We start from the raw sequence: 27841 nt of genomic DNA on the forward strand, positions 1-27841 counted from the left end.
TTCTGGGGCTCCTATATCTTCTTCCTGCTGGCAGCAGCGAGAAGAGAGCAAGGCATGGATGATAGGGGTCCTAGATAATGAATGCAGCTTCCCTGTGGAAGAACTAATAATAGATTGCTCAGTAGTGGGGATGGCTTTAGCCATGATGGATTGGTCGTATCCACTCCATTTTGCAGGATTTTCCATTCAAAACATTAATGATTCCATGCCAGGAACACTGCAACCGGACAACATACTCTGCACCACATATCTATAGAACTTTGTCAAAATTTTAGATAACATCCCAAATCTTGGAAAACTCCAAAGAAATTGGAGAAACTGAATTGCCTTCTTTGTAATGGCACATATGTGCTGGACCCAGGACACATCCTCTGAAGTGATAACACCGAGGAATTTAAAGTTGATGAAGTCTGTACCTCTGATCCCCCAAGGAGAATTGGCTCATGGATTTCCAGTTTCCTCCTCCTGAAGTCAATAATCACCTCCTTGGTCTTACTGATGTTGAGTGAGGTGTTGTTGTTGTGGCATCACTTAGCCAGATTTTCAATCTCCCTCCTACACGCTGGTGTGTCACCACTTTTGATTGGGCCAATGACAATGGTGTTATCAGCAAAATTTAATACGGCATTGGAGCTGTGCTTAGTCTCACAGTCATAAGTATAAAGCAAGTGGAACATGGGCCTAAGCACACAGGTTGTGGTTCACCTGAGCTGCTGGAGATTATGGAGGAACTGGAGGTGCCAAACCGAACTGACTGGGGTCTACAAGTGAGGAAATCAAGAATTCAGTGGAACAAGGAGGTATTGGTCTTGAAGCTTATTGTTTAGTTTTTAGGGGATGATAAGGTTGAATGCTAAACTTTAATCAATGAAAAGCATCCTGATGCATGCATCTTCACTATCCAGATGTTTTAGGATAGAGTGAAGCACCAATGAAATGACATCTGCTGTTGACCTGTTATAATGGTAGGCAAATTGGAATGGATCCAAGTCATCTTTCAGGTAGGAGTTGACATGTTCATCACCAACCTCTCTAAGCAGTTCTTCAGAGTGTATGTAAGTGTTACTGGACAATAGTCATTAAGGTAGGTTACCATGTTCTTCTTAGGCACCGGTATAACTGAAGCCTGCTTGAAACAGGTGAGTACTTCAGACTGCTGATGTGAGAGCTTAATGATATCAGTGAACACTCCAGCTAGTTGATCAGCACTGGTCTTCAATACTAAGCCATGTACCCTGCCTGGACCATATGCTTTCTGTGGGTTTACGCTTATGAAGGATGCTCTTATGTTGGCCTGAAGGACTGAAATCACAGGATCATTGGTTTCTGTGGGAGTTTGTGAAGGTTTCTTCATGTTTTGAGTGTCAAAGTGAGCATAGAAGGTATTGAGCTCATCTGGAAGCAAAGCCTTGTTGTCACCTATGCCATTTGGTTTCACTTTGTAGAAGGTGCTAACATTTAAGCCCTTCTGCCGCTGTTGAGCATCCTTCACTAATTCAAGATTGGTGTGGAATTACTACTTCACAGTGAGATAGCTTTCTGGAGATCATTACTGGACCCCTTGCATTTTACTTGGTCGCCAGACCTGAATGTCACTGATCTGGCCCTCAGTAGATTGTGGATCTAATGGTTCATCCCAGGGATCCTGGTAGGAGAAGACTCTGAATGATATTGTGGGGACACACTCATCTATGACTGTTTGTAGAAACTCCATGAAAACATGGTGTTGTCATGAGGGGGCGCTGAAGGCAGACCCAAGTGCAAGACAGAGACACTGAAGTACTAGGAACAGGACTAGGTTTGTCAAGAAAGCAAGGGAAGAAACGACACTGGACATTGACACAGGCCCTGGATGAGACTAGGATTCAGGACCTGGGCTAGGACTTGGACTAGAGACACGGAACCCGGACGGGGAACTAGGAATAAGGAGCCTGGACTAGGAACACAGAACTCTGGAACCAGAGCCTGGACATGGACCCAGAACCTGGGTCTTGATTGGGACTCGGAACTGGAACCTGGGTCTAGGCTAGGACTGGGGACTAGGATCTTGGCAAGGACAGGATGTGGCTACAGGACTGGACGAGGTTCTTGGACGTGGCTTGGACTGGACGCGAGACCCCTGGACAGGACGAAGGAACTCCAGCACCAGGCTGGGCGAGGAATCTCCAGCACAGGACGTGGCTCTTGGACTAGGTTTGGCTCGGCTCTTAGACTCGGCTTGGTTAGGCTCTTGGGTACGGAACTGGGACTCCTCCTTGGAGCGCAGGGCCAGGGCCCTTTCTAGGATGCAGGGCTGGGATGACTGCTGAGGACACTTATCGAGGGAACTGCTGAGGTAAACTGCCGAGGGACTCCTGGACTGGATGAGAACATGAAGCTTTGGCTTGGACAGGACTGGAACACGGCACCTGGAACTTGGAGCACAGGAAGGCAGAACACAGAGCTGGGTCCGCTCCTTGGGAACAGGACTTAGGGCCGGGACTCTTCTTTGACACGGGCACTAAACATGGGGAGACAAAGAGATAGTTCCAAATTCAACAATAGATAGTTCCTTATCTTGGTACGGCAAGGCTCCGGTCTCACTTCAGCAGATGAACTTGACAGGGATGCAGGCAAGACTTCAGAAGGAAGGGGAAGGGAAGGGAGCAATCCAGCCAACAGTCCCTGGTTTGCAGAGGTATTTATGTGCCAGATCGAAATGAGATTAAGGCACCCAACAGAACAAGGGAGAAAACAGGAAAACCCGGAACAAGGATCGATGTACCGGACTGTGAACCGGAATGCAGACCTTACGGACCGGACCATGATAGGTGTATTAGTTCAGATCCTCTAATTGTTCTTTGAACGTGGCCCTATCCTCCTACTTAAGCAATCCCGTAGCTGCTCCTCTGCCTCCTGCGACCACTGCCTTACTGTCCTTATCTCTGAAGCTTTGTTCTTTAGCATCCTCCTTTATTCAATATGACAAGGACAGCCAAGTGATCAGATTTACTGAAATGCAGTCTAGGCATGGAACGGTAGGCATTCCTGATTGTAGTATAGCAGTGTTCAAGTGTATTGGGCCCCCTGGTGCTGCAGGTGATATGTTGATGATAACTGGCAGAGATTTCTTCAAACAAGCCTGACCAAAGTCCCTGCCAATGATTCGAAGGGTGTTGGGTAGATTGTTGCTTGTTTGCTGATGGTGGCCTTATGTTTTGTAACTTCAAAATATTAAACTAATTGGAAGAAACTCACCGGAGTGCAAAAATAGGGATGTTGTTCGAGTTTACTTTAAGCGAAGCACGTACATGTCATGTGGTAGTGTCATGTATACAATTAACACATTTTACATATGACTTGTAAATAATTATTTGAACGTACAAGAATGCTTAATCAAACAATATATATACAAGATCACTCAAATATTATTGAAATATTAAATACACAACACTCCTCCCTGCTTAGCTATAAACTCAACTCAATAGAGATCGCATCTCAACTATATACACAGCATAATATATACAGTAATTCAACTACTAAATACAGACATCCACAGCATAGTAAATGTTAAATAGTTCCAGTCAGGTTTAAAAGTTTAATTACTGTGAAGGATTTCTTACTCCTGTAGGATAACATTTTTTCTGACAAGTGGGATTACTCTGCTTGGCAGGTGAGACTTGCGGCTATGAAATAATCTTAGGTTCTGGGGCATCCTCTGTGGTGATTGAAGGAGCTGATGCTGAGACTGCCAGAAGTGGTTCTGACAGCTCTGGATACCTTTCATCTCCTTTCTTTTTCTTTTTCTAGTTTCTGCATCTTGATCTTTGGAAGGTGCATTTAGTTCACTGGAGTATTCTCTAATTAATCCTTCTATTGCTCCCTTTACAATTTGATCTCTCCTCGTGGTTTCCTCATCTATGATATCATTTGATGAATCATCTGTTTTCATATTCTATTGACTCCTTTCTTTTTAGCCTTCCATTAATCCATCTGGGCTTTGGCCTTTACATCTATTTTTACAAGCAGCTTTTTGTCTCCCACTTGAAGTTTGTGCAATAACATTAACACATGCAGAGTCGATTCTGGTTCTTTATACTCACAAAAGCCGAATGCTTGCAACTTTCCTGAAGCTTCCTGAACTCTCTTCCAGCTTAAAACCAAGTCACATTTTGCAAGAAACTGCCTGATGAACATATCAGAAGCCAACAAATCCTGTTGCAGTCCGACTATTGCTTTCATCATTTTTGCAATTCCGCTGAGCAACATGGTTCTTCCTTAGTCCAATAAGCTTTCCAACCAGAGGCACAGAGGCTGGCACGAACACCTGTTCATCATCTGTTGGGCAAAGGTTCGTGGTGTTTGGCATGGAAGCAGTTGTGGCATCATCCAGTACCTTTCTTGCAGTTGACTTTATTGCTGAGGGTTTGGCATGCAAATAGTGGGTGGGTCTCCAGTCTAGCTGTAGTTGACTCAGCCGATCACAACCCCCACAATGCTGGTCCTGGCTGACCACGTACAAGCCTAATGTGGCTTGTTGCTTGCTGTATGTCACAGTTACGAATGTCATTCCCACTGGAGTTATCTTTTCTCCAGCATAAGTTCTTAATTGTGTATCTGCAGGCTTCAGTTTGGTATCTCTGAAATGCCATTCAAACTCATTTTGCAGAATGACAGAGACAGCTGAACCAGTGTCCAATTCCATTTTAATTAATTTCCTGTTCACTTCTGGCATAATCCACATTGCTAGTCTGTTAATTTTCATGCTGTTAAACTCCTATTAAGCACTGTTAAACTCCTACACAATCCTATGTCACTCTCATCACTATCAGATCTTTCATCAACAGCATGCAGTTTAATGCTCTTTTTGAAACCACAGCTTGACTTTGCAGCTTTTTCCCTTCCCTGAGCGGTCCATTTATTTTTGTCTGCCCGACATACTCTTTGTATGTGTCCTACTTTGTTGCATTTTCTGCAAGTTTTGCCTTTAAATCTGCACTTGTTTGGTGTACAGTATGTGATCCCCTGCCACAACAGTAGTACAGTTTATTCGGTCAGGCTAGTTTCTGTTCAGACAATGCAATTTTGTTCATGATCACTTTCATTACTGATGGCAACTTAATTGTGTCTCCGTCTGTAGTTTCCACTGCTTCTTTGAATGTAAGCTGTATTTCAGTAGAAACCAGTTTCTGAATGCTTTCTTTTAAGATTCCACAAATTAAATGATGTCTTAGTGTATCATTAAGACCATTACTGAACTGACATTCCTCAGTTAATTGCTTCAATTCAGCCATGTACACTGAAATGGACTCCCCTTCTTTTTGATTCTGCTTATGAAACCTAAAGCTTTCTGCTATTAACAATGTATTTGGTTCTAAGTGTTCCTGCGTCACTTCTGCAATAGTAGAAAACCTCATTTCTGATGTTTTGGTTGGGGCAGTCAAACTTCAAAGAAAACTGTATGCCTTTAACCCTAAAGCAGCTGGCAAAATTGGCACTCACTTCCACTAGGTTATTCCATTTGCTTCAAAATACTGTCCCAATAGTTCAGTATACATGAGCCAGTTACACGTTGTGTAATCAAACTCGTCAATCTTTCCGATGTAGCCAGCCATTTCCAATTTTTTTATGATTATTATCACCTGGTACTCACTCTTCCTGAACCCTGAATTCTTCTGTTCACGGTCTATTTAAAAAAAAAATTCAATTGTACCTTCCCTTCCAAAGGCTGTCTCTCCAGGTGCTGTGGTGCTTCTTTTAAACTCAACCATTCCTCGCACATTTCATTTTATTTTGAATGTCTCCCTTGCTTTATCAGGTCAGTAGTCATGTCCGGTTCATTTTAAAACTACCTCATCACTAATGTTATGTTTTGTAACTTTAAAATATTAGATTAATTCAAAGAAAAGGAATCCAAAAATATGGGTGTAGTTTGAGTTTGCTTTAAGCGAGGCACGCGCATATCATGTGGTAGTGCGATGACGTATGTAATTATATTTTTATATATAATCCATAAATTATCCTTTAAATTAACAAGAATGCTTAATCAAACTATATATATAATACAAGATCACTCAAATATTACTGAAATATTAAATCTTCAACAGGCAGCATGCAATACATTGAGTTTAACATTGGTTTTTGTCAGTATATAGACCATGGTCAAGATCATGGAGGAGAAATCTCTTATTAATTAGAATTACTGGCACTTAATCATTAGATGTTACAGGTTGGGGAACAAGAGTGCAACAAGACCACCGTATTTGAGCGCCACAAAGAGCTTATTATGAAACACAGACCCCTATCATTCGCCTTCTCCGAATCTGCAAACTGGTCCATCCTGTGTGTCAAGAAGCCCTTGTGTCTGATTGCTGAAACTGGCTTGCCTGGAGTGAGCCATATCTCTGTGAAACAGAGAACACAGCAATTCCTCATTTCCCTCTGATACAGCAATCTTGCCTTTAGGTCCTCAGTCCTGTTCTTCAGTGACTGTACATTTACTAACAAGATGCTGAGTAGAGGAAGTTTCATTCCCCTCCACTTTAGCCTAGATTGGAGTGTTCCCCTCCTCCCTCTCTATTGGCTGTGGCGATGTTCCCTTGTCTGCTTAAAGTGTGCCTGAGAATGAAGTCCACCAAGTCCTTTAGAGGATTGTGAAATCATCTAGTTTGTTAAAGGCTGTTGAATTGAATTGCCTTTATTTCTTACATCCTTCATAAACATGAGGAGTAAAAATCTTTACGTTATATCTGTCTAAATGCGCAATGTGCAATCATAGTAATTTATAATAAATATTATGTACGACAGGATAGTCAATATAGCATAGAAATACAGTTGCATCAGCATAAATTAAGCAGTCTGATGGCCTGGTGGAAGAAGCTGTCCCGGAGCCTGTTGGTCCTGGATTTTATGCTGCGGTACTATTTCCCCGATGGTGGCAGCTGGAACAGTTTGTGGTTGGGTGACTCAGATCCCCGATGATCCTTCAGTCCCTTTATACACATTTGTCTCTGTAAATGTCCTGAATAGTGGGAAGTTCACAATTACAGATGCGCTAGGCTGTCTGCAATACTCTCTGCAGAATCCTGTGATTAACTGAAGTACAGTTCCCATACCAGGCAGTGATGCAGCCAGTCAGGAAGTTCTCAGTTGTGCCCCTGTAGAAAGTTCTTAGGATTTGGGGGACTTATGCCAAACTTCTTCAACCATCTGAGGTGAAAGAGGTGCTGTTGTGCCTTTTTTACCACACAGCCGCTATGTAGAGACCACGTGACAGCCTCGGTGATGTGTATGCCGAGGAACTCTCAGCCCAAGATCCATTGATGTCAATAGGGGTGAGCCTGTCTCCATTCCTCCTGTAATCCACAACCAGCTCCTTCGTTTTTGCGACATTGAGGGAGAGACCATTTTCTTGACATCACTGTGTCAGGGTGTTGACTCCTTCTCTGTAGGGTGCCTTGTTATTATTTGAGATAAGGCCAATCAGTGTAGTGTTGTCAGCAGACTTAATTAGCAGTTTGGAGCTGTGGGTGGCTACACAGTCATGGCTATACAGAGAGAAAAGGAAGGGACTTAGGACACAGACCTGAGGGGCACCTGTGTTGAGGACAGAGATAAGGGAGGCCACTCTTACCACCTGCTGGCAATCTGACAGGAAGTCCAGCATCCAGCTACATAAGGCAGGGTGAAGGCCAGGATCTCTGAAATTCTCGTGAAGCCTAGAGGGACTTATGGTGTTGGATGCTGAACTGTAGTCCAAGAACAGCATTCTCACATAAGCATCCTTTTTCTCCAGATGTGTAAGAACGGTGTGTAGAGCAATGGCTATTGTGTCATCTGTCGATCGGTTGTGTCGGTAGGCGAATTGTAGGGGGTCCAGTGTGGGTGGTAGCAAGCTGCAGATGTAGTCCTTGACCAGCCTCTCAGAATATTTGTTTATTATTGAGGAGAGTGTGACAGGACGCCAGACATTCAGACATGTTACCCTGGTCTTTTTAGGTACCAGAACAATAGTGGATGTTTTGAAGCAGGAGGGCACTCTACATTGAGAAAGGAAGAGATTAAGAATGTCTGTAAACACCTCTGCCAGTTGTGTCGTGAACATCCTGAGTACCCGCCCTGGGATACCATCTGGTTCCTCAGCCTTGTGGCTCTCCACTCATTGGAAACACCTGCGTACTCCAGCCTCAGCGATGACCAAGCTGCAGGTCACTTCAGCGGCTCTCCTCACGCTCGGTGTTGTCAACATTGAACCGAGTGTAAAAAAGTATTAGCTCATCTGGGAGAGAGGCAGCGATGTTGGCAGCACCATTGCACTTAGCTTTGAAGTCAGTGATGGTGTGCAGACCTTGCCATAAGCTGTTGGTGGGGAGTTGTGTCTGGTTCTTGTCCCTGTATTGTCATTTCACTGCCTTGATGACTTCGCGTAGATTGTAGCTACATTTCTTGAGTTCCTGTTGGTTACCGGCAATATAAGTTCTGTCTCGTGTGGTAAGTGCTGCTCGCATGGAACTGTTGATCTAGGGTTTCTGTTTTGGATAGAGCCTGACTGATTTTTGGGGTCAATATCCGCGGTGCACTTCCGAAGCAGCTTGTGACCCCATCCATGAACTCAGAGGCATCCTTATCACGAAAGACATTCTAGTTGATGTCATCAAAGCAGTCCTATAGCATGGAGACTGATTGGTTGGACCGGCAGTGGACGGTTTTAACTATGGCCGCCTCGTTTTAGCTTCTGCCTGTACATTGGAAGAAGCAAGATGGAGGAGTGATCCGACTTTCCAAACGGTGGACGAAGGAGCACTTTGTAAGCGTTGCAGAAGGGAGAGTAGCAGTGGTCAAGTATGCTATCTCCCCATGCCAAGACTTAGGAGAGACTTTAGTCGGCGTAGCCAGTGGTGATGAAGGCAACCTCTGGGTGTGCGGTCTCCAGGGTGCTGATGGTCTCATACAGTTCTGTGAGAGACAGGTCAGTATCAGCCTGCGGTGGAATATACACAGCTGTGATAATAACAGCTGTGTACTCTCTAGGCAGCCAGAAAAGTCTACACAGCTGCACGAGGTACTTCATATCTGGAGAACAAAAAGATTTGAGGGCATGCACATTCCGGGGGTCGCACCAAGTATTATTGACCATGAAGCATACCCCACCTCCTTTACTCTTCCCAGAGAGGTTTTTGACCTGTCCGCCCAGAACAGGGAGAACCCAAAGGGCTCGATGGCGTGATCCGGTATCTCCTCTAACAGCCCGGTATCCACGAAACACAAAATGTTACATTCCTTTGTTTCCCACTGGTAGGATATACTGGCTCTCAGTTCACACAGCTTGTTGTCCAGGGACTGAATGTTAGCCAGGAGTACGCCAGGGAGCGGCGGCCGATTAGCACGCCCACTCAACCTCACCAGGACACCTGCTCTTCTCCCTCACCTCCAACACTGTTTCCATAGTAGCGGCATTGTAATAAATGGGCCTTCCATGGATCGCATAAGCAGGGCTTCCCAGTGTAGAAAAGGCAGCATGTTGTGGGTAAATAGAAACATAGAAACATAGAAAACATGCAGCAAAATACAGGGCCTTCAGCCCACAAAGCTGGGCCGAACATGTCCCTACCTTAGAACTACCGAGGCTTCACCCATATCCCTCTATTTTTGAAAGCTCCATGTAGCCATCCAGGAGTCTCTTAAAAGACCCTATCATTTCTGCCTCCACCACCGCCGCTGGCAGCTCATTCCACACACTCACTACTCTCTGCGTATAAAAACTTAGCCCTGACATCTCCTCTGTACCTACATCCAAGCACGTTAAAACTATGCCCTCTCGTGCTAACCATTTCAGTCCTGGGGAAAAGCCTCTGACTATCCACATGATCAATGCCTCTCATTATCTTGTTCACCTCTATCAAGTCACCTCTCATCCTCCGTTGCTCCAAGGAGAGAAGGCCGAGTTCACTCAACCTATTCTCCTAAGGCATGTTCTCCAATCCAGGCAACATCCTTGTAAATCTCCTCTGCACCCTTTCTATGGTTTCCACGTCCTTCTTATAGTGAGGCGACCAGAATTGAGCACAGTACTCCAAGTGGGGTCTGACCGGGTTGCTATATAGCTGCAACATTACCTCTCGGCTCCTAAACTCAATCCCATGATTGATGAAGGCCAATGCACTGTATGCCTTCTTAACCACAGAGTCAATTTGCGTAGCAGTTTTGAGTGTCCTATGGACTTGGACCCCAAGATGCCTCTGATCCTCCACGCTGCCTACAGTCTTACCATTAATACTATATTCTGCCATCATATTTGACCTACCAAAATGAACCACCTCATACCTATCTGGGTTGAACTCCATCTTCCACTTCTCAGCCCAGTTTTGCATCCTATCAATGTCCTGTTGTAACCTCTGACAGCCCTCCACACTATCCACAACACCCCCAACCTTTGTGTCATCAGCAAATTTACTAACCCATCCCTCCACTTCTTCATCCAGGTCATTTATAAAAATCACAAACAGTAGGGGTCCCAGAACAGATCCCTGAGGCACACCATTGGCCACCATCTTGGATCAAAAGTAAATTACTTAAATGGAAATGACAGGCTGCAGATTGCTGTGAGTAATTCAGAAGAAGTATATTTAGAAGTTTTGTAAACTGCCTGCAACATATTGCTGTGGTTCGCCAGCACTATCTTGCCAAGTTTAGATTATATGATAAAAATTGGCAGTTTATAAAAGCAGTCGATAAACAGTTTGTCACCAGAGATGGAGACGGGGAGATCAACAAAGGGGAGAGAGGTTTCAGAAATGGACCAGGTGAATTTAATTTAAGGACGGGAGAAAGTTGAAGGCAAAATTGATGAAACTGATAAGCTCAGCATGTAAGTGATGGAAAATGATTGCAAAACTGAAGGCCAACTAATTTGTATTTTCCCAATTTTGGATGATTTTCATGCTGGGTTGATACTTATAGAAATGTAAATTCTCGATAAAAATTAAAACTCACTTTTTCTGACATTGAAATGTTCTTTTAGGTAGAAAATTAGAAGTATTCACCAAGCACTGTGAGAAGAAGCCCTCCTTCATAAATTGTCAACCACTTACTCTTAATACTCTAACCTCTAAGTCACAGATTCTCCCATGAGGGGGGACGTCCTCTCGGCATTCTTTTTTCTGACATACCTTCTCTGAATTTTAAATATTTCACTGAAACATTTCTATTTTTCAAAGTTGCAATCAGCATAGGCTCAACTTGCTTTGTTATAGTGCAGCACCTTCATCCCAGAAATCAGCCAAGTGAACCATTTTTGAATGTATTCCAATGTAGACATATCCATCTTTAAATAATCTAAACTTGTGTTCACTTCTCCAGGAGCTATCTCTCTAAAGCCTTGATTACTGCAACAAGATTTCTTTAATTTTACACATCATATCTTTTATAATAGAAGTTAACATTCCATTGTCTTATCAAATTACTTGTTTGACCTGCTCAGTAATATTCATGTACCAAGCATCATAATCCCTCGTAGTCCATTTGTAATTAAGCTTCATTAAAACAATATTCTGCTTTCTCTTAATCCTCACAAAACAGCTGCACTTGTAATATCCACTTTATACTCAAAGAACCCTACATGAAAGGGCATCATGTATGAAAGAAACAAAGTTGCCATTTTGATCAAGGATTCTTCATTAGAACCAGAAAGACAAGAACACTTGCATGTTTTAAGCTGCTGTGTTGTTTGTCTTCTTATTTTTCTGGCTATAGTGGCCGCTCTTCACAATAACAAGTATATTGTTTTGGGTAGCCTCCAACCTGATGGCACGAACATCCATTTTCTCTCTTTGGTAAAAAAAAATGTTCACGCCCTTCCCTTCTTCTTCTGTTCCTCATTCTGGCCTTTTACCTCTTCTCACCTGCCTATCACTCCCCCCTGGGTCCCCTCCTCCTTCCCTTTCTCATGTGGTCCACTCCTTCCTCTCCAGCCTTTTACCTTTCCTACTCACCTGGTTTCACCTATCACCTTCTAGCTATCCTCATTCCCCTCCCCCCTCTTCTTTTTCTGGCACCTTCCCCCTTCCTTTCCCGTCCTGAAGAAGGGTCTCAGCCCAAAACATCGACTGTTTGCTCACTGCCTGACCTGCTGAGTTCCTCCACCATTTTATGTGTGCTGCTTTGGATTTATAGAATCTGCAGAATTTCTTGTGTCTATTATATTGTTTTGGGTGATGTTTTGGGACAAATTAACAGAGGATAGCCACAACGGTCACATCTTTGGCATGTGCCTCTATGGCTCAGAAGGGAAGGTGAGGGGAGGTCCATAACCCCCAAAATTTCCTTTATTCATTTTTCCATTCTTCTGCTAGACCCTGTGAGAGCTTCCAACATTTTTTTTACTTTTGTGTTTCCAACATCAGCAGATTTTTGTTCCAAAAAAGCACCTCGCGCTACTTTAGCAAAATTCTATCAATTCACTCATCACACCAAAGTCAATTTGCAGACTCTGTATCTTCCTCACAATTTATTTTCCGAGCCACTTTTGTATCATCAGCAAATTTGGCTACAATACACTAGATCCCTTCATCTCAGTCATGAACATAGATGGTAAGTAGTTGAAGCCCCAGCACTCATCCTTGTGCTCACACTAGATATGGGTTATCTAGTAATCTGCATCTAAAATTACTCAATTATCCCAAATCTTGAGTTTGTTCTCCTCAGTTAGTTACTTTACTGCATTATCTATGCTGACATGTTACTCTAATGCTATGAGCTCTTTCTTTGTGTGATCTGAGTCACACCTCATTGAAAGCCTTATAAAAACCTATGTCCCCATTATGCATTCCTTTAGTTACATTCTCAAAGGGCATTAACAATTTGTCAGTAATATTTCCCTTCATAAACTCAATCCGTACTGTATTATCATTTTCTAAGTGAGCTGCTACCGCACTTCTATTAAAGATTCCAGAGTCGGGCAAATTTTCTATGGCTTCCGTGTTGTGTGATCCAAAGCTTATCACAGAGTTAAAAGCAGACACTGAGTTTTGAACATGTTGGTTCAGAGTCATGTTTTTAAGCGTAATGTAAATAATGGTCAGGTAACAGTTTGTGAGGGGATCCAACTACAACTGTGCAATCGAACTACAAAGCTTCAATTTCAACACAGAAAGAAAATTGTACAACACAGGGTATTCCATTTACTTCACTGCTGTCAACATCATTACCTGAATTCAAGGCAAAAACTAATAAAGCAATATCTTCAAAGATGAACATTCACCATATTATCAATATGACAGATGGTCTGTAGATGAAAGATAGTTTAAGCAATAAATATACTAATTTATTTAAAAGTGAATTACTCGTGCTATATTTTGGACCAAACACTAATAACTGAAGTGTAGAAAGCTCTGCCTAGGAAACAACCATAGAACTGGTGAGGAATTTTGTTATTGACTGCAAGGATGTTACTGCAACTGGAAGGCCGAGTTATAAGGAAGGATTGAATAGGTTAATACTTTTTTCCTTGGAATGTAGAAGATTGAGAGGAGATTTGATAAAGGTATACAAAATTCTGAGAGGCATAGATACGGTAAATGCAAGCAGGCTTTTTCCACTGAGGTGGGGTGGAACTACAACTGGTGGTCAGGGGATAAGGGTGAAAGGTGAAAGATTTAAGGGGAACATAAGGGGAAACTTTTTCGCTCAGAGGGTTGTGAAACTATGAAATGAGCTGCCAGCACAAGGCAGTGGATGTGAACTCAATTTCAACATTTAAGGGAAGTTTGGAGAGGTACATGGATGGTAGGGGCGTGGAGGGTGATGATCCCAGTGCAGGTCAATGGGAGTATGCAAGTTTAAATGGTTCAGCATGGACTAGATGGGCCAATTGGCCTATTTCTGTATTGTACTTCTCTATGACTCTATAATTGCTAACACTAAGTTAATAACCATTGCTGGTTACACCCACACCCATATATTCAGCTCTATTGATGTTTTTCCTTGTGATGTTGGGAAAGCAAGGTTCTTGTCAACTTCGATCAAAGATGTTCAAAGTTTTGATCAAAGCTTGCAAATGACAAAATAAGTGCCTGAATGATCCAAGGGTTATGTAATGGGTCCTGTCAAAGGCAATATTTTTCAAGTTTTATATTTCTAATTTATGGGATTTGTGAAATGTAGGCAAGGTTGAAATTTATTGCCCATCTAAATTGTCCTTGAAAAGATTGTGCTAACTTATCTTCTTCAACTATTGCCATCCTTCTGGTGAAGGAACTCCCATATCATCCTTGAACACACCTCCCACTGGTTCCTCTCTGTGACTGCTTCATATGCGGTCCCACCTCCCTCGTTTATTCCATGATTGTTTCTGATAATCTTCAACCCCTTGTGCAAAGAGAAAACAGTCAGTATATAGAAGTGAGGATGAGGGCTGAGCCCGAGGCTGGTGGGCAACTAGATTGACCCAGATAAGGAAGGAATGATGGGTAGATAGAAGCAGATGGGGAAAGGATAGGTGTTGAGGTAGATAAGGCCTGGGAACATTCATCCTTTACTGCGGTGCTAGAAAGTTTGTTAATCCTGTAGAACTTTCTCTATTTTTGCATAAATATGATTTCTACAAACCACACCTTCAATCTCATCTTATTGATTGGAACATCTGACTCCAAATAGCTTTTATAGAATGTTGCCCCAGAGGCTCTCATACTTTATCCAACAAATACATGTAATATTGGATCATTTTTCTCAATAAATAAATAAACAATATAATTTTTTTGTATTATTTATTTAATTGGGTTCTCATCATCTAGGTTTAGGAATTACGTGAAGATTTGATCACATTTTAGCTCATATTTATGCAGAAGTATAGAAAATTCTGCAGGGTTCACAAACTTTCTAGCACCACTGTATATCAAAAATCCAAAGATTCAAAGTACATTTACTACTAAAGTATGTATCCAGTATACAACCTTGAGTTTCGTCTTCCCACAGACAGCCACGAAGCAAGGAAAACCATGGAATCTGTTCAAAGAAAAACATCAAACTCTAACCGTGCAAAAAAAACACGCAGATGGCAAAAAGAAGAAACAAAGAAAAACACAGAATATAAAACACCAAATCATAAAGCCACTGAAAGAGCCTAGTCCAGCTCAGTTCAGCCCAGCTGAATGCTATGTCTTCGTTACCAGCAGGCAACGGAGCCAATTAACCCCGATCAGCGTCGCACAAAATAGCAACAAAAAAGGAGCGACCAAAAAACAGAAACACATTAAAACGTGAATGACAGAGTCCAATCCACAAACTGCCTTGACTAAACTTTGTCCAAGACCCAGGAATCTGGCACCATCCTCCAGCAGTATCGAGTAAGAGGGCAAGAGAGACCTTTTGTTACCAGGCACCTTCCTCCCAGAGCAGTGGGCAAGAGGGAGAAAGGGGCTGGTCACACACAAACACCTTCTTCCGGCAGCTGCGAGTGAAAGGGAGAGAGAGGGACCCTTCAGCTGCAGGTAGTCGGTTGTGGAAACTTGCCGCCGTCTGCTCTTGTCCAATGCTTTAATCAGCAAGATCGGAGTGAAATGGAATCGATCATGGGCTCGCTTCCCATCTCCAGGCTTCTTGACCTCCAGACCACACACCTTGCTTGAAACCTCTTTGAACTCTCTCGGAGACAGCAAAACACCAGATCGCGCAATCGTCCTGAAAACAAACCACTAAAATGTAGATCAGAAACTCCAACAGTGGCATAGCCACATTTGAAAGAAAAAGAAGTAAAAGAATTTGTTCTGTGAACCACCTGGAGGATAGTTTCACTGTCTATGCTTACAAGGAAATGCATAAATACAACCTGGTTTTTGGACCAGCATTCCCTTTTACAATAATCTTATTGCTGTTAGTTGCACATGTGTGCCACAAACACTTGCCTGTTTCTAACCTTCATTAAAGTCATCCATTGTGTAAATCAGAAAAGTTTGTTTATCTGCATGATTGCATACTCTTTCCCATTATCAGTACATATGAGCATGGTATGAGGAAACACAAACTCTCATTACCAATGAGGAGCTCTTCCCATCATTTACCAAACTTTTGTTGCTATCTCAGAACCTTTTCTGTCTGACTACTTTCAAGTCACATACATGGATGTCTTGTATGATTTTCCTTGAAGTGCAACTGGTGGTCAAAGGTTATGAGTGTGATGAACACTTGCCTATGATCCCTTCCTTATGCTCATGAGAGTGAAGACAAATTGTACTATTAACAGAAGCATCCTTGAATGTGAACAGAAGCTACAGTGACAATCTGTATGATCTAAATATTTAACTGCTAGATAGTCTTGGAATATTTGAGCCATTTCTTTAATGAGCACAGACACACAAAAGCACTAACAAGAAAATACATGGGGTAATAAGCATAGGCAGCAAGAATATTGGAATATATTTACTGAGGAAATTATGTCAAGATTTTCATTACAGTTCTTTGATTGATGGAACTTCCTTCTGCTGCCAATAACCAGGCAGAGGACTCACTAACTTATGGGTTAGGAATAACTGAAGGGCCACTCAAACTCCAAGTTGCAATTTCTAAGTGTTAAGAACAGCAACATCTGTAATGCTCAGTATTTACATCTAATCCCGTACACCAGTGAAAAATCTAATAATGGTATGATTGTTATTTCAGTCTCATTCTGCAAAGAAAATAAAGTCACATGTGAGGAATTTTCGGTAGCGTGTCCAGAGTCACATGGATATAATTAAACATGGTTTACTATGAACCTGCCAGAAGGAGTGGAATCTAATCAGTTATCTTTCAGGACATACAAGTATATCCACACTACAAGTGTGTGGGAGAGTAACTGCACAGGCAATTTCACAATCTGCAACGGGGAACCAAGATCAATAGGAAAGCTTCCCTTGAAGGCAATGCATGTTTACACACTGAGTTACTGAACTGAGCACATTTTCAAAGTCGATAACCAGAAGAAAATTTATCTTGGTAATTTCAAGATGGATTTCCAGTAGATTTCAGTTGCTGTGTAAATTGACAGGAGTTGTCTTATTAATTTTGTATTCATCACCTCACTGTAGAGAGCAGATGAAAAATAACTTATCAAAGAATAATACTTCCATATTTATAAAACTAACCAAAACCAATTAAATGTCATTCAATAGCTCTTGGAAAGCTTTAGAATAGGCAGTTTCATTCAGCAGATAGTTTTTTTCTTTTTTCTTAATTGGTGTCTACCTCAGTCTGTTTTGGTCTATCACTCAGTCTTTGTCAATTTCTCTCTTCAATTAGCCTCCTATCTCCCTTTCTTGGTTACTCTTCCATAACTGATTACCTAGTCTATCTTTCGATCCCTTTACTTTTCTGATGTTTCATAACTTTATTAGCTCTCATATATATAATCTTTCACCCTTTTAATCAATATGTTACTTTGCATGAAAATGGACTTCGTTTTTTGTTGTAGTTGTGTTTCTTTCTTGCAAAAATGTGTATAAATAATTTTTAATTTTGTTTTTTTTCCTGAGAATGCTGCTTATATGAGGCTTTGTGCTGCAAATAAGATTCTCATTACACCTGTGTACACACTTACTTGTGCAGATGTCTATAAACTCAACTTTGCATCTAAAGTGGAAGCAGAAGATAATTACAATTCATAATCAGGTGTGGTTGGATTTAAAATTTAAAATCATGCGTAACTAAAACATTAGAGCATTAGAAAGTCTTTGACAAGAACAAGCCATTTGGCCCAACAAAGCTTGCCAAATTCCTATTCACATAGTGTGTTGAGATAACTATCGAGTTTAGATTTGAAAGTCTCTAAGGAACTACCGTCAACTACACAACTCGCTCTGTTAAAAAATGTTTGCTGATGTTAGTCTGAAATCTCCCTTTAACCAGTCTCCACCTATGCCACCCATGCCCTTGATGAATTAATTTTAACTAGCAGCTGACATCCACCTTACTGAAACCTTTAATGATCTTGAACACTTCTAAATTGTCTCCTCTCTTTCTACATCTACCTACGCTAAAAAGATCTAATTCCCTCAATCTTTCTTCATAGCTCATGCGCTGCAGATCTGGAATGGGTCTAGTCACCCTCCTCTGGACATTCTCCAGTTCCTTTACATCCCTCACACAATATGGAGACCAAAATTGTACACAGTATTCAAGGTGTGGCCTCACAAGCACACTATATGGCTTAAAGAGAACATCTCTAGACTTGAACTCCACTGAGTGCATTTCATAGCCCAGTATTCTACTAGCCTTCCAAATCGCTTCTTTACATTGTCTAGATGTTGATAGTGATGAGTCCACCAGGACTCCCAAATCCTTCTCGTACAATGCACTTTCCAACTCAGGACCCCCCCCATTGAATATTTATATTTAATATTTTTACTTCCCATATCTGATACTTTACATTTACTTACATTAAATTCCATCTGCCATTTATCTGCCCACATCAGGATTTCGTTTAGATTTAACTGTATTGACTCTGCTGCCTGAATGTTATTGGCCCATCCCCCTAATTTTGTGTCAATGGTAGACCTTATAAGTTTACTTATTATGTGCTTATCCAAACCACTAATGTAAATTAAATACAGTAGCGACCCAAAAACTGATCACTGCAGAACACCCCTTTTAACATCTTCTCGGTGTGAAAATGATCCTCTCACCATAGCTTGTTGGTTTCTGTTTTTGAGCGAATTTCTGCACCGATTCACACACCTTACCCTGAATCTCTACTTCCTGTAATTTGATTATTAGCTTCTTGTGGGGTACCTTGTCAAACACCTTCTGAGAGTCCAAGTAAATGATATCAATCGCTCTACTGTTATCATAAATTTTAGTTGCTTCTTCATAGAACTCCAGCATATTAGTAAAACATGATTTCCCCTTCAGAGTCCATGCTGACTTTCTGCTAACATGCCTGTTCTTATCAGCTGTTTTTCCATCTTATTCTTTATTATTGTTTCCATTATCTTGCCTACAATAGACATATTAAGCTTACTGGTCTATAGTTACCAGGGTCAGTCCGGTCACTCTTCATATATACTGGGACAACATTAGCCCATTTCCAGTCCTGAACGGATTTCACCAATCTTCAATGACATTTGAAAAACACACGTTAGGGGTTTGTATATATAATCACAGACCTCTTTAAGTACCTTCGGATATATGTTGTCAGCCGTGGAGATTTATTAACTTTCAGCCTTTTCCCCCTGAAGCAGGGTCTCACTTTCTAAGATCTCTGAGTCACTTAAAACAACCTTATTTTTCTGAACAGCTACTGGCATATTCATCGATGAATACTTTAGCAAAATATGAGTTAAGAGTATCTGCTATGTTCTTCTTTGCATAATTTAACATCCCAATATTATTATTAATATATTTAACTTCCTCGTTGACTTTTCTTATACTACTAAAGCATTGAAAAAATCTCTTAGGATCAATCTTGCCTTTTGGCAATCCAAATTTCCTTATTGACTGTAGCTCTCATATTTTCCTATGGTTAACATTATTACTATTTTTTCTATATTCCTTATGTAGCTGTCTTTTCTACAATACTTTTATGTACATCTTTATTCATCCATGTAGTTGATCTATTGTTTTTAATTGATTCTCCCAACCTTGAGTATGAACATTTTGTGCACTGTGTGTATTACCTCTTTAAATCGACCCTATTGTTCCTCAACTGACTCAACATCAAGCAGTTCCTTTCAGTTTACCTTCTGAAGTCTTTCCCACATCTGCAGAAACTTTTCTTTTCCAAAATTATATTCTATCCCAAAAATCTTCAAGATTAACTATTCATAAAACACCTGTTCCTAAAATCTCAACAACTTCCGTACTCAAAATTGTATACTGAATGTTACAGTCAAATCTAGACAGGCCTCCCGTTTTGCTGGTGCAAGAACATACTGAATCAAAAAGCAATCATTCAATAACTTAATGAATTCATTTTCCTGTCGTTCGTTAGTCATTGGGTTCTCCCACGCAATATTTGAGAAATTAAAGTCATCCATAATATAATATCACCCTCAGAACTTGCTTTTTCAATATTCTGATAGAGTTGTTTATTAAAATCACTATCATCATTAGGGGGTCTATAACATACTCTCAATATTATTAGTGCTGAGTACTAATTAAACAGGCAAGTTGATCTGAGGACATGGTAAGGAGTATAAAAAAATGAGTTGATAAATCCGCACTGGGATTTTGCATGATACTGCTTTAAAAGACCAAGCATCAACAACATCACATTGGCATATTGAAGTCAATGTAGCTGGTGCCAGAATATTGTACATTAACTTGGAGAAATGGGAACATTGGGTTCATTCATTTGGCTCAGGAGCATGAATTTTCATTCTGTTGGATCATATCTGATCTCTGATCAATTAGAATTCTGTCATTTCTCCACACCTGTATATACTCAGTCCTTTGTACATTAAACGTAATCAATCTTTTCTTCCATCTATACCATAGGGTTGTTCCTGCGATTCAAAGTAAAATTTATAAATACGTGTGGCTTGAGAGTTGTGTGTCAGGCATGGCTATAAGCAGTACTGGGACTCATAGAAACATAGAAAACCTACAGCACAATACAGGCCCTTTGGCCCACAAAGCTGTGCCGAACATGCCTCTACCTTAGAACTACCTAGGCTTTTCCCATAGCCCTCTATTTTTCTAAGTTCCATGTAGCCATCCAGGAGTCTCTTAAAAGATCCTATCGTTTCCGTCTCCACCACCGCCGCTGGCAGCCCATTCCACGTACTCACTACTCTCTGCGTAAAAAAACTTACCCCTGACAACTCCTCTGTACTCTATCACGTCACCTCTCATCCTCCGTCGCTCCAAGGAGAAAAGGCCGGGTTCACTCAACCTATTCTCATAAGACATGCTCCCCAATCCGGGCAACATCCTTGTAAATCTCCTCTGCACCCTTTCTATGGTTTCCATGTCCTTCCTATAGTGAGGTGACCAGAACTGAGCACACAGAGGACTTCATTGGCTCCCTTCCTGTTTACCGCGTATACCTCGGACATTAGATATAACACTGAGTCAGGTCATCTGTAGAAATTTTCTGATGACTCAGCAATAGTTGGGTGTATAAAAGGAGGACAGGAGGATGAATACAGGGTGGAGGACTTTGGCAAATGGCACAAGCTGCATCATCTGTAGCTCAACATCAGTAAGACAAAGGAGATGGTGATGGACTTTAGGAAAAGTAGGCCTGCACTGCTCACAGTTACTAATGATGGTGAGGACATGGATGTGGTGAGGACCTTCAAGTACCTGGGGGTGCACCTGAATGACAGACTTGAGCAGAGCTCCAACACAGAGGCTGTGTGCAAGAAGGGCCAGAGTCACCTCTACTTCCTGAGGAGACTGAGGTCATTTGGAGTATGCAGGCCTCTCCTTCACATATTCTATCGGTCTGTTGTTGCTAGCATAATCTTCTATGTGGTGGTGTGCTGGGGCAATGGCATCAACATGGGTGATGCCAACAGGCTCATAACACTGATTAGAAAGGCAGGCTCTGTTATAGGAGTCAAACTGGACACACTGGAGGCTGTGGTAGAACCAAGGACCTATGGAAAATCCTGGCAATTCTGGACAATATTTCTCACTCGCTGTATGCCACTTTGGATGAACAGAGGAGCACATTTAGTATTAGACTAAGACAACAGCACTACTCCAAAAAAGGATGTATGAGGTCATTCTTTCCCTTGGCCATTAGGCTCTGTAATGAGTCAACCTATAACCGGAGATGTGATGACTGCCTCCTGTTAGACTGTTTGAGGTAACTTATTTTTTATTCTTTCTGCTTCTCTTCTAATATTTATGTATCTGTGCACTTAATGCTACTGTGACACTGTAATATCCTTTGGGACCAATAACGTATCTATCCATCTATCTAAAAACCCATATTAACTTTCTCAAAGCAGTGGAAAGTTATTTAATGCAGCATTGACAGCATCACTGACTCAGTGGATGGCATCCGTTAGTCTCGTGAGACCATGGATGTGCTCCTGGAAAGTCTTGCTTCGGTCTCTCCAGGGCACAGGCCTGGGCAAGGTTGTATGGAAGACCAGCAGCTGCCCAAGCAGCAAGTCTCCCCTATCTATGACACCGACGTTGTCCAAGGGAAGGACAAGGGCCGATATAGCCTGGCACCAGTGTCATCGCAGGAGTTGCCAGAATGAGGCTGAAAGCAACGTCGGACTGCCTTAGGGACTCCAGCTCCGGATTTGTCCTCAGGGTTTACTCCCGAAGCCTTTCCCATAAGTGGGTATGGCCACAAGGCAGCGGAGGTTTGAAATCAGAGTTTTCCCTCTCTTAGATGGACTGCCTTCCCAGGCTGACGAGCTCTATCTACCCGAAGCACTGGTTTTAAGGTGCCAGGACCCGACTTCACCCCTTCTCCTGTCAGTAGAAACAGCTACACCGGGCTTAGAGGCTAAGCCACATGAGAAGGCCGGGGGTTGGACTTGGTTGTCAGAGGATATTTGAGGCGCATGCTGTGAGGAGCACTTTTAGGTAGTGGGAGCTTGTCCCCACTGCCACTCCTCGGCTTGACAACCTTGGAACCACTGACTCAATAACACCTATAAAAAGTGTTGCACAAATTAACTCTTTAAGCCAAGTTCATGCTAGTTTTCTCTCAGTGTATTTGACTGCGTGGCTGAATTCTGATTCTGATTTTGATTAGGCCAGGTGTCAGGTGGTTGTTCAGAGAAAGTTGCATAATTAATCACAGTTTTAAAATTTTAAAAACTGGCCAAAATGAGTGCCATATCAGACTCCCTCTGCAGTCCCAATAAAGTTCGAAGCATCAGAAAAAGAGGCTGAACCTTAGAAGTGAAATATTAAAATCTGTTCAAAAATAAAGTTATCGTCAGATGAGAAAATCACAAAATTGAAAAGAAAAGTCTTTACCCTTATAAAGATCTGTTCTAAAATGTGGTAGTTAACAGGAGAAAATATCTGCATCATTGTGTAGGTAACTTTATATTATTTTATAGTGCATACAATTTCAAATTAAGTGAGTTTTACCATGGAAACCTATCAAAGCCACTCTGAAAAACAACCTCATTGCACAAGCACAGAAAGACATCCTTCACCATTATACCATGAGATGATTTGGACTCCGTCCATCGTCCTTTTACCAAACTCTCTGGAAGCTTGGACTCAGCACTCAGTCCTAATCAATCCCAGAAGTGAATTTAGATGCATACAGATTCCTCTTGAATTAGATCATCAGGGAACTTAGACACAAATCTCCGCTGTCAATTGCAACAAGGAGCACTGACACAGGTCTGCTTTTTTCTGCACCTAATGCTAAGTAAGAATTATTTGATAAGATTAGTTTTGATTTGTATTGCCTTTTTGAAGAATTCCTTTTCTCCCACTAGACGCAGAGAACAAAAATAGTCCCTAAACATTACATGTTTCTATTTCTCTTTTCCAGGTGTGTGACACTCATAAGACTATATTTATGACATCTCTTATCCCTTACTTCCTGGGTCATTTGGAAGTCCAAGCACAACTGTAATATTAAAAAAAACTTAATATTTAACTGCCTTGTACTTCAATCTGATGTGACAGTGTGCATTCTCTCCAACCAAACCACAATTATTATCCTATAAAACTGTGGATGTGAATGTTAATAGAAGCATAATCATCATTAGTGATGGGAACTTGGTTTTGTATCTGGTGCTGCTTGCTATTCAATTATATCATTAGAATTGATAAAGGCATTACGTTAGATAGTGATGCCATTTAAACATTTGCAAATGAATTGGATGCTAATATGCAATGTTATGTGCAAAGAGTGAACACTTGATTCAGCTGTCAGTGCCCCTGCACTTTGGAAATGCCAGTACAAATGGGGAATATCAGGTAGGTTTGAATGACCAATTTTTCTTTGTGGAAGTGGTGGGAATAACATACATAATCTATTTCCAGTGTCTAGTGTCCTGACGAAGGGTCTCGGCCCGAATCGTCGACTCTACCTCTTCCTAGAGATGCTGCCTGGCCTGCTGCGTTCACCAGCAACTTTGATGTGTGTTGCTCTATTTCCATGTGTTCTTTGGCAGTTCATGACAGGAGAGAAGATTGGAATGAGTTGGCTATGAGCTGATTTTAATTTTTGACTAAAATGTAATTCATTAAAACTAGTTTGTATGCACCATTAAGGACTGACATTTGGGCGGAGCTGACAGGAATGCTGAGGGTATGCTTTGGGGAAGTTCAGTGGGGAATGGGATTGGTCTGTGCAATGATTTAGACATAATGGTTCAAAATGGCCCACTGCCAAGTTGTAAGAAAAGACAATAATAGTAATTTATTTATAGAGCACTTTTCATACAGACAATGTAGCTTAAAGTGGTTTACAATGGGATAAAGTGCAAACTTAAAAATAAAAATAACAATAAATATGAAAATAAAAGACAAAAAGGTGTTGGTTAAAAGCATGGTTGCATAAATAGGTTTTGAACAGGTGTTTAAAAGTGTCAAATCAGTCTGTATCCCTTATAGTTTTATGTGTTGAATTCCACAGTTTAGGAGTGTAGTTCAAAAAAGCTTATCTTTTGAGGGAGATTATTTAAATTTAAGAGACTGGCGGTCTCTTAATTTAGATACTTTCTTTACAATCTCACCTTAAACCAATGTGCGTACCACCATGTCATTACACTTCATATCAATGGGGTCAGAACAGGTGGCTGGGTAATCCCATCAATTTTGAACTACTGGCAAAGTCAGATTTCAGTCTGTGTTTGTTGATACGTATATAATGGGATAACATTCTTGCGCTGTAAAATATGCTGGTGGCAGCCATAAACTGTCTGGAAAAGAATCCACAAAACTAATCAACCTAATGAAATGGAAAGCTGTTTAGAAACAAACTTGGAAAAAGACCAATTGATACTAACAAATGTAAGTAAAGAACTTTGAAAAGACTAACAAGATCTATCACTCAGCAATGTTTGAGTTAAAGTGAAAGTCATAGTTGAAACTGATAATTGGGATAGAACTATCTGCTCCAAGGATAAACAAATTAGTCTAGGTTGGTAGAATTTGGTAGTGAATAAAAATCAAACTTGTTATCTAATGAGAGAAGTGAAGTTTAGAGTCATAGAAAGATACAACATAGAAACAGTCCCCTCGACCCACTGAGTCTGCACCAGCGATTACACTAATCACTAATACGACCCACTCACACAAACCTTATATGAATTAGATTGTGAGGACACTCAGTCCTCATTTATTGTCATTTAGAAATGCATGCATGCATTAAGAAATGATACAAAGTTCCTCCAGAGTGATATCACAAGAAGAACAAGACAAACCAAAGACTAACACAGACAAGACCACATAATTATAACATATAGTTACAGCAGTGCAAAGCAATACCATAATTTGATGAAGAGCAGACTATGGGAACGGTAAAAAAAGTCTCAAAGTTCCGATTGACTCCCGATAGTCCCCAATAGCAGGCGGCAGAAGAGAGAAACTCTCTCTGTCATAAACCACCAGGCTCTGACAACTGTTGATGCATTGGAAGCACCCGACCATAGCCAACTCTGAGTCTGTCTGAAAGCTTCGAGCCTCCAACCAGCCCTTCGACACCAAGTACCGAGCACCATCTCTGCTGAGCGCTTCAACCTCGTCCCGGCCGCTGAGGATTTGGGGCCTTCCCCTCCGGAGATTCTGGATCACACAGTAACAGCGGCAGCGAAAAAGGCATTTCAGAAATTTCTCCAGGTGTTCCTCCATTCTCTCACGTCTGTCTCCATCAAATCAGGATTGTGCACGGCACCCTACTTGACAGTTTACAGATATCATTCACCAGAGGGGCCGCGCAAGCTGCGTCATGCCGCCATCTTCTCCTCCTCCTCCTTTTAATCTCCACATTCTCATCAACTCTGCAAGATTTTACCATTCACTTTCACACCATAGGTAATTTACATTGGCCTTCTAACCTGCACATCTTTGAAATGTGGAAGGAATCTAGAGCCCGGCGAACACAATGGAGAAAGCACAAACTTCACATTAAAGGTGCCCAAAGTCAGGATTGAATCTGGGTCTCTGGCACCGTGAAGGATTGGTTCCACTAGCTGTGCCACTCTGCCATATCTAATTTAGGGTATTGTATGTAACAGCCTAAACCTTAGTTGTTAATTAAATATTCATATATATATTCCTAAATGACTGTAAGTTTTCCATTACCTTGGCTCAGCACTTTAAAATATGTTTGGGCATTAAGAATCAAGCTCGTGTAGAAAGGTAACAGAGATTTCTCTTCAAAACTGAGCCAACACAATGTCATTTCTGGCAAAAGGTGCAGTTGCTGTATGAGATATGTTCGCAGACAGCTACTACCATGTATTTACGATTTTGGATTGAATGATGGAAAGTTTTGTCAGTCAGTGGATAATATATAGTGTTTAATGCTTTATGGATGAATAAATGTGACAGCAGCCTGTTATTCCACAGATACAGTACACTACTATTGGGAATAGGTGGGTGAGAGGTGGGAACGTAACAAGGCAGAGGAACAGTCAGGAGAAGATACCTTCGAATCGTAAAAAACTTTGATTTTCATTTTCATGGTCATTCAAGCGAAGTCCTCTTCGCCTCTGAGAGAGACTAAATGCGTGTTATGAACTATCAATTCCCAGCCTATGACAGAGTGCCAGGCATTGCAAAGTGCTGTTGCATTACCAATTTCACTGAGTGTTGATAAGAAGTACACTCCATATTACAGCATTATTTCAGTTAAAACAAAGTACTGCATCGAGCAATGTGCTATCTATCAACATACATCAAAGTTGCTGGTGAACGCAGCAGGCCAAGCAGCATCTATAGGAAGAGGCGCAGTCGACGTTTCAGGCCGAGACCCTTCGTCAAGGGTCTCGGCCTGAAACGTCGACTGCGCCTCTTCCTATAGATGCAGCTTGGCCTGCTGCGTTCACCAGCAACTTTGATGTATGTTGCTTGAATTTCCAGCATCTGCAGAATTCCTGTTGTTTAATGTGCTATCTATGTTTGTTTACAATCCTTGCAGAAATATCCTGGCACACAGTTTTCATACGACTCATTTAACTTGGGAGCTCCAATTTTTTTTCAATTAATTTCCAAAGCGAGTTGATCAAAGACATTCTGCAGCTTCACCTCCTGGGGGAGTTTTTAGTTTAATCTGCATGAACTACCAAATCAAAATTATAAATACTAGTAATATGAGGCTATTTAATCAGAAACTGGCAGAAGAGGAGAGCATCTTAAAATGATTCAGATATGCTGGGCTTCATTTTTTAAATGATTTTTTAAGTTCTAAAGCTCTGTCAAGCTTTCAGCGAAAGTATCCTAAATCCCATCAATCTTTGAAATCTGCAAATGGTTCTCCATTATAGTACTTCAATTAATTGTTTCTTATTTTGAGAGGCAATTTAAAGCATTACATAAGGTTCAGTGACTTCACTCTGAAAACTCTCAAATAGTGGAGAAGGAGGTGGTTTTGTTGGTGGAAGGGAGGATATTGACTCAGCTTTCATGATAAAGTCTGTATCTGGTACTTGGCAGCTTTGGGCCATGAGTATGAATCATTAGCTTCCTGAAAGAATAGAAATTAAATATAAAGCACAGAAGATTATTTTCTAATGTACATGCTGAAATTGTGAGACTGAATCTCGCTTATTAGGAGTGTGGCTCAGAAAAGTAGGAAAGTTGGAAGCGCCTGAATGACTTAAAATGGCTGATTTAAAATTTAGATGGGGTAGGGGTGTTGGGTGGAATTCCTGAGCTTGCACTTTCACTTCAGAAGCCTGAATTTGAGGATATTTTAAACAAAATCTAAGACTTGCATTTATGTTTTAACCTC

The 27841-nt window shown here is 41.2% G+C and overlaps 1 long non-coding RNA gene across 3 annotated transcripts in view; it reads right to left on the reverse strand.

Moving 5' to 3' along the window:
• LOC134349569 (uncharacterized) overlaps window positions 1–27841 on the reverse strand; it is a 77295-nt gene that overhangs the window by 19110 nt on the left and 30344 nt on the right. The window contains exon 2 of one of the 3 annotated variants that reach the window (XR_010018712.1): window positions 14928–14979. The exons of 1 other annotated variant lie outside the window; for it this stretch is intronic. This is a non-coding gene — a long non-coding RNA (uncharacterized LOC134349569). Of the gene's footprint in view, window positions 1–4082; window positions 10637–14927; window positions 14980–27841 lie in introns of those variants that run through there. One more of the 3 variants, XR_010018714.1, reaches the window with a different exon arrangement.

This window comes from Mobula hypostoma, chromosome 7 (genome assembly GCF_963921235.1).
Source record: "Mobula hypostoma chromosome 7, sMobHyp1.1, whole genome shotgun sequence".
NCBI classification, from domain to species: domain Eukaryota; kingdom Metazoa; phylum Chordata; class Chondrichthyes; order Myliobatiformes; family Myliobatidae; genus Mobula; species Mobula hypostoma.